Source organism: Bison bison, unplaced genomic scaffold (genome assembly GCF_000754665.1).
Source record: "Bison bison bison isolate TAMUID 2011002044 unplaced genomic scaffold, Bison_UMD1.0 scf7180017864470, whole genome shotgun sequence".
Lineage (NCBI taxonomy): Eukaryota > Metazoa > Chordata > Mammalia > Artiodactyla > Bovidae > Bison > Bison bison.
This window is the reverse complement of record NW_011495031.1, coordinates 3964409-3972172: the sequence shown is the minus strand read 5'-3', so window position 1 is coordinate 3972172 and position 7764 is coordinate 3964409. Positions and strand designations below refer to the sequence as shown.

The following is a 7764-nucleotide window of genomic DNA, read 5'->3' as shown; positions in this document are numbered from 1 at the left end:
TATTAACCATGCTATATATTAGACAATATATAAGAGCTTGCTAAATCTGAGGTAAATTAATGCCCAACGGCTTAGATGGTAAAGAATCTGCCAGCAATGCAGGAGACCCTGGTTTGATCCCTTGGTCAGGAAGATCCCTTGGAGAAGGGACTGACTACCCACTCCAGCATTTTGCCTGAGGAATTCCATGGACAGAAGAGCCTGGTGGGCTACAGTCCATGGGGTCTCTGAGTTGGACACAACCAAGTGACTAATGCACACACACAGTGCTAATTCACACTCAGATATCAGTGATCTGAACTGACGTTTCTAAAATTATGAGAATGTCAGTGCTGTGAGAGGGACAGTGAACAGATTAGAGGGGAAACTAATTTCCTCTTATGATCACTGAGAAAAAAAATTTGACAATATATCCATCATAGTACACATACACTATTATGCCTTATCAGAGGGCTTAAACAAAAGTAGAAATATTCAGGGATAATTTGGAAAATGTGGATCTTTTAGCTTATGTTCTCTTGCAGTAAATTAATACATAGTGAAAATTTTGTATCCTCCTTGTATTCTATGTGTGTGTGTGTGTGTGTGTGTGTGTGTGTGTGTGTATTTGCCAGTTTGGATGGGTGGTTGTGCAGGTAAAGCCTGATGAAAATTTGAATAAGAGTGAAAAATGTATTTTAAGCTTGTGCCTTTCATCATCATTTTTAAATTGAGTTTAGAATGGAGGCAGTGAATTAGTTAAATATGAATGTTTCTAAATATAAAACTGAAAATAAATATAGAAAAACACATAGCTGAAGGAAAATGTAACATTAGATCTGCTTTTGTAGGACTTTTTTACCCAGAGGTAACTCACTTCCCCACTTATCCATTTAAGGTTTGTTAGAACTGAGAAATAAAGAAGACAATAGCAATTGTTGTCAACTGAAAACAATATAGAAAATGGCCCAATAATCGAATATAAGCCATTGTCATTCTGTAGCAGTCATAAGTGTTTACATGTAAAAACCTGTAGAACTTCAATTGCTTTACCCACTAGTTAAGTCCACAGATGCTCAAGGAAAAGAGACCATAAAAGTGACACACATTGCCTATTTCTCCAGTTATACAAGCAATTTCAAGTTATGAGGTAGTACTGGCCATGTAATTTTCACCTTTGATGTCCAAAACTGCATTTTATACTAGTTCTATCCTTTCAGTTTGGAAATATTTCTCTTAGTATTTCTATAGTGTTGACATTATTCTTGTAAAAGCAACCTTTATTTAAACAATGTTGTCCTGAAAGCCCAATATATAGAATTCAAGCTGCCCTGACTGAAAAAAATGAAAACATTTTTTTTTTTTGGCAAAGTGTTCATTCACTGTTCTAAAAACTCACTAGAAACACAAAACATTTTAGATAAGTCAGTAAACATTCTTCATCAGAGCCCAGGCAAATGTAAAGGAATACCATCTCTGAAATAGCATTCAACACAGCCTTTTAGGATTCCAACAAATTTAGATAAATCAAATACTGAACTATGTCAAAAATGACAAGCCATAAAAATGAATCAGGGAGAATTAAAAACAAAACAATAAAGTCTAGAGTCCATCAGAGACTCTCATCATCAGAATAAGAATAAAAATAATCATGCTTCAATCTTTAGACAAATAAGAGAGAAAATGATAAAAATGAGTTGGAAATAAGATACTATGAAATGAAGCAGTTTGGGGGAAAAAAGAACTACAAACAATAAACAATCATTGGAAATTTAAAATAAATCATTGGATGGGTTAAATAACAATTACAGACAAATTAAGAAAAGATTAGGGACAGTTCATAGCAGTTTTCTTCATGATAGTCCAACACTGGAAACAAATACTCTTAAACATAAGAGCGGTTAAACAAACTGTGATATACTAGTACTGTGGACTACTATTCAGAAATAAGAATAATAATCTAGTGATGTGTGCCATTTGGCTATATCTCAAATGAATGCTGCATGGAAAGCAGCCAATTTGCATACTCTATGACTCCATTTATTTAGCATTTTTGAAATGAAAATTATAGAGATGGAGACTAGATTATCAGTTGTTATGACTTAAAGAGATTAGAAGAAGGGGAGTAGTTGTAGCCATAAAAATGTAGTGCAGGGAATCCTTATAATCAGATTGTTCTGTATCTTAACTCTGGTCATGGTCACTGAAGTCTACACGTGTGATAAAACTAAAAGTTTCTTAGAAATAAGCAAGCACACAGACACACAAACTAGTGAACTCTGTACTACAAGTTTGATGGATAGTATCAATGTCAGTTTTCTGGTTGTGCTAATATATTTAGTTAGGCAAACTGCTGTGGTGAGTAAATGAATGAAGGATATTCAGGACCTTCCTTCATTAATAGTCACAATTGCATGTGAATCTATAATTTCTCCAAAAATTTTTAACAAAAAAAATCAATAAACATAAAACACACTGAAAATATAAAGAAAATATGTACATGTTTTCTCTTTTTTCAAAAATAGCATAATATTACTAGGAAGCGTAGATTACGGCATACCTAGAAGTAATGTTTGAACAAGTGGCAGCTACTAAACTGCCTTCTGAGGAAGCTGATCCAAGCCTGGGAAGGACTGAGTTGGGCTGCAGCTTTGGCACCAGGGTTGAATTACCAAAGGCAGTAGAGGAGAATGTGCTGCCTGCATCTTTACCCAGAACCCTCCTCCACTCTTTTCCCCTATGCATTACTGTATTCTTTTCAAATAAGTATTGGATATATTTTTAAAGAATGTCATTATGGAGGGCATCAAATTATACCATTCCAGAGTAGCCAAATGTTTAAACCTGGCCTGAGTTGGCAAGTCTCTTTTTTTAATAAAACTACACAATGCTCGTGATGAAGTGGTCTTTAAATGGTTTTCAGAAATTATTGTTCTAGAGAATTCATGGAAAATGGTTTGAAAGTCGTTTTGTTTATCGAATAGATAAAGACATTTGAAATGTGTTTCAGAAAGATAATAAGATCCTCTTTTCCTCCAGTTTATCCTGTGCAAACCAAATAGAAGTCTCAACAAATAATTGAAAAAACACTTATGAATATTTGGCTAGAAGTCAAGGAAGGGAGCTCTGATGTAAGGACAGGAATGTTATGGGAATGGAAGAAGGCAGTTCAGGTGGTGAGAAAAGAGTTAACTCCAGGTGGTTTTCCCTCACCCTTATATAATTTTAGCACAACTGAACTTTAAGCACTAAATCACACCAAGGAAGATAATCAGCTTCAAAAACTCTAAAGTTAATCAAGAACCACTCAATCTATGTATCAACAGTAAGTAAAAAAAAGAGATACAAAATAAGATGAAATATTCCCCAGCTAGAGCTAATATAAAATGATATGATAAAATATAACTGATATAAAAATGAAGATAACTTTTATAAGAGATTGTAATACCATTCTTGGTATTATGACATTTAAAGTAATTTGTAGATAATTTTAGTGAATTATTTTTCTGTTAGAGCACACACTGACCTCAATTTAAAATAATATTGTATTAGTGAAAGAGGCAATTTCAGAATAAAACTTTAAAACACAGGCATGTATGATATAGCCAAGGGGATTTAGAACTCAAACAAATTGTTTGTTTAATTTAGACCTTTATAGTCTAAAATTATTTTTAGTTCAAAAAACAGCTATTTTTAGGCTTCTTATATAAGAAACCAAATCAAGATGATTGATACAAATTTCCATTTTGTTATTGTTTTTGTAATAAAGGTTGTACTTAATAGGTCCATAAAAGTGTAATTCAGGTTGCTTCATCAAGTGAGTTTTGGTGCACAACAGCCCTGTTGTTTTTAGCAATTAAATATGTTTCTAGAGGACTTAATGCTTTTCAGTTAAAAGAAAAAAGTGTCATTTATAAGGAAAGGTTTCTCAGGATTCATTTGACAGCACTTTGGGGAACATTTATGTAGCTTGCCAAGGTTAAATTCTCTTTTATGAGTGCACTTTTGGACAATATTCAAAAATGGACCATAATATTAGGCCACAAAAGCAAGAAATTAGGCTTTGACATCTGTGTTTTACTACTTTCCATGGCATTTCTGCTGTATTAATAAATATCCTTGGTAGTGCTACCAACTGTTAGCACCCTCCTGACACCTGGCTGAACATAATGTTTGTCACTAAAATTGAAAAAATAGAAAATGCAGTCATGATTATTCTTTTCATATCTGCCCCCCATTTTTATATCTTAAATACCATATTAAACAACATTTCTTAATACAAGGCTGAGATTAAAAAACAAACAAAAGATAAAAAGACTTTGATTCTCCAAAACTTTTAGTTTGAATCTCAATACTAACCTATGCTATGTGAAATTTGGAAATGTTTTGGAAAAAGAATAACTGGAGTTAAAGTGGATAATATAAAACTATGCAAACTATTGAATCCCCAAGTCAAGTTTGTATTTTTATATTAGTTTACATGCATAGTTTTATGTAGATTTTTATTTAGACAAGAATATTATGTGTGTGCGCATTTCTACTTTATTTCTAATGTCAAAATACAGTTGCAGAATGGAAATGAATGTAAGTAAGATGTCATCTTTATTTGATGTAATCCCCTGAAGTTTTTATTACTTGGCCTAATGACACGGTTACCAGATTCTTTCTTAAGGAGGTCATTTTGGTTGATGACTAGCTCACTTTTAAATTCTGTGTTGGTTAAGTTAAGCTAATATGGTCAAATAAATAACCTGATGGAAGCTGGCAATATAATTTTTAGTCTGAATAATACTGCTGTATTTTTAACAATCATAATAGTTGGCTAAGTCTTTTCTACAGAAAATGCCCTTGGGTATTTATTATTTCCAGATGTTCTGTTAGCAGAGTTCACATCCAAAGCATACTCTCTTTGCTATCCAGACAAACTTAATTTTGAACTATTTACTTGGAGACATTGTTCCAGATTCATTAGTACTGTTTCTTAAAAAAACATGAAATAAACATTTTCTTTGTTTGAGATAAAAGGGCTCTAATGGCCCTGTTATTAGAAAAGCATGCACTAAAATTACATTTTTTTTCCCTTCTAACTTCTTCAGAGTAGCTACATGAAATACCTGCATTTATCTTAAAGCTGGAATATACAATTTCAAATCTAGAATTAGTCCTAGAGGTCATCTAGACTGTTCCCATCCCTTTTTACTACAAAATTTAGATTTCAAGAGAGACTTGCCTTGAATTACCCATGTATTTTGTGACAATTATCTTGGAACCTCAATTCAATTTTCTGATAATAGATGTCTTTCAGATAGTAGGAATAAATAAAATCTATAGTTAATTTCTAAAACTTTTGTACCTAAGGTTTTAAAATTTTAATACTTTAATACTCTAAAATGTTCAATAGTTAATTTGGTATAATAGCCAGAAGACTACCAAGTCTGTTGTAGAACTGCTACTACGAAAGTTACTGATTGCAGTTCTGCTCTGCTCACTTTCCCATTATTGTCCAGCACATGCTAATAAATAGTGGTTGGGGTTTTAAACATCAAGGGAAAAATAAAGCCAGAGACATTTATTTTAAAAGGTTGAATTACCTCCTCTTGGGTTATTTAATGTTGTATTTGTATGGTTAACTCAGGAACCTTGGCTATTTGTGAAAGCAGAAGGAAAATGAGACTGCCGTCAAGTTAAAAGTTAGTGGAACTCTTGGTGTTTAATCAGGATTTAGACTTCTGCAGTATCTGGCATAAATATTCACACTGTGTTCAAGAATTCCAATATTCAAATTATTAAATAACCAAATGTGGGTTTATGTTCAAAATTATTATTTAAGCATGGCATGCCTTAATTAATTCAAAAGGACTTTTACATTAATTAATTTAATAACTATAAAATTAGGAAGGACAGATTAAAAAGTTTCATGTGATATACACACAAAGTTAGACAGACATAAAATTATGCATGCACCTTACCACCCTTCACCCACTAACACACGCACTCTTAGTGAAGACATCCAGAAAAGAGATTCACTTATATAGGCAGAAAGATGTGTCCAGATCATCACCGCCAAATCAAAGAGAATAGTTGAGGTAGTTTTTCAAGTATTTGGGTCAGAAAAACACACATTTACCTCAGATTCTTGGATAATTGCCTTTGCTTTCCACTTTGGCCAAGAAAATTTGCCACAGAGACAGACTAAAGATTCCATCTCATCAGTCCTTGTAGGCTGAGACAGGAAAATGGCCCTCCCTGCCCACACTGGTTGGAACAATGACTGACCGGGCGCCATTCAGAGGCATCCTGACCCCAGTTGGCTCTATACCGCAGTAATACATCTATTAATAGTGAAGATTGCCCAGAAATTAAGCTTTCTCATTTCCATTGAGAATCAACTAATTCACAAGCTACTAAGCGCCAGTTCTCCGTAACAGTTAAATGCTAAAGCTGAAATGCATATTTGTTTATCATAAATGCAGAATTTAGAAGTAGCTTGATTGTTTCAAAGCTAGAAATTACTAGTAGTTCTATTTATAAAAGCTCTAGTAAAAATAGCAGCTTTCCTAATTACTGCTAAAGTTACAAAGTACAGTAATAATTTGAAATTGTATTTTTTAATGTCAAAACAATGTATATTGACATAAATTCAAGGAAATGTTCAATTATATCAATGAAACGTGTAGTTCTTTCAGACTGAGATATGATATTTTAAACTTTAAGATGGATCTTGGAAGTGATTTAGTTTAACCCTTCATTTTACAAATTCAAAAATCAAAAAAAACAATATGAGGGTTATAAACTGGTAGATGACACTATGAAGAATGTGCTGAATAAATTTAATTACTTTTTTTTTCCTCATTGAAGTACAGTGAGAGAAGTTTCATTGCAGGATTTCTTCTTTTCTTCAGTTAATTGTTCTCTTTGTCTAGTAAGCTAACTGGTCAGGTTTTGGCAAACTGGAGTTTATTCTTTGCTACAGTGGGTTTATATCCAGGGCTCCCTTAAAAAAACAATCAACAAACTTGCTTCTCCTCACTCTGATTCCAGGAGAGAAGGCAGGAAAGCTTTACAGAACTTAATAGCCTGGATCTTGTTAAATAGCCTGGATCTTCATTTCACTGGTCCATAATGATCTTAATATATTAATGTATATTTACCAGAGTAATCCAAATTAAACTGACAATTATGTCAAATTACAAGAGGGGTACAGATAATCAGTGATATACACAAGCCTTTATGAGCGTGAATAAATGGCAATTAGTTCAAATTTTAAAAATTAATTTTAATTTACATTGGCAAAATATATATTTATAGCTCCAGTCTTTATGCTGTGAAAGACACATGTTTTAATATAAAATAAAAATATTTGTTATTACATAATTTAATGTATCAGTCAGTTCACTTCAGTTGCTCAGTCGTGTCCAAATCTTTGTGACCCCATGAATTGCAGCATGCCAGGCCTCCCTGTCCATTACCAACTCTCGGAGTTCATTCAAAGTAACGTCCATCAAGTCAGGGATGCCATCCAGCCATCTCATCATCTGTCATCGCTTTCTCCTCCTGCCCCCAATCCCTCCCAGCATCAGAGTCTTTTCCAATGAGTCAACTCTTTGCATGAGGTGGCCAAAGTACTGGAGTTTCAGCTTTAGCATCATTCCTTCCAAAGAACACCCAGGACTGATCTTTAGAATGGACTGGTTGGATCTCCTTGCAGTCCAAGGGACTCTCAAGAGTCTTCTCCAACACCACAGTTCAAGAGCATCAATTCTTCGGCCCTCAGCCTTCTTCACA

The 7764-nt window shown here is 33.5% G+C and overlaps 1 protein-coding gene across 2 annotated transcripts in view; it reads left to right on the top strand.

Annotated features, from left to right (window-relative positions):
* CNTN1 (contactin 1) overlaps positions 1-7764 on the top strand; it is a 189328-nt gene that overhangs the window by 67423 nt on the left and 114141 nt on the right. The gene's annotated exons all lie outside the window — the stretch shown is intronic.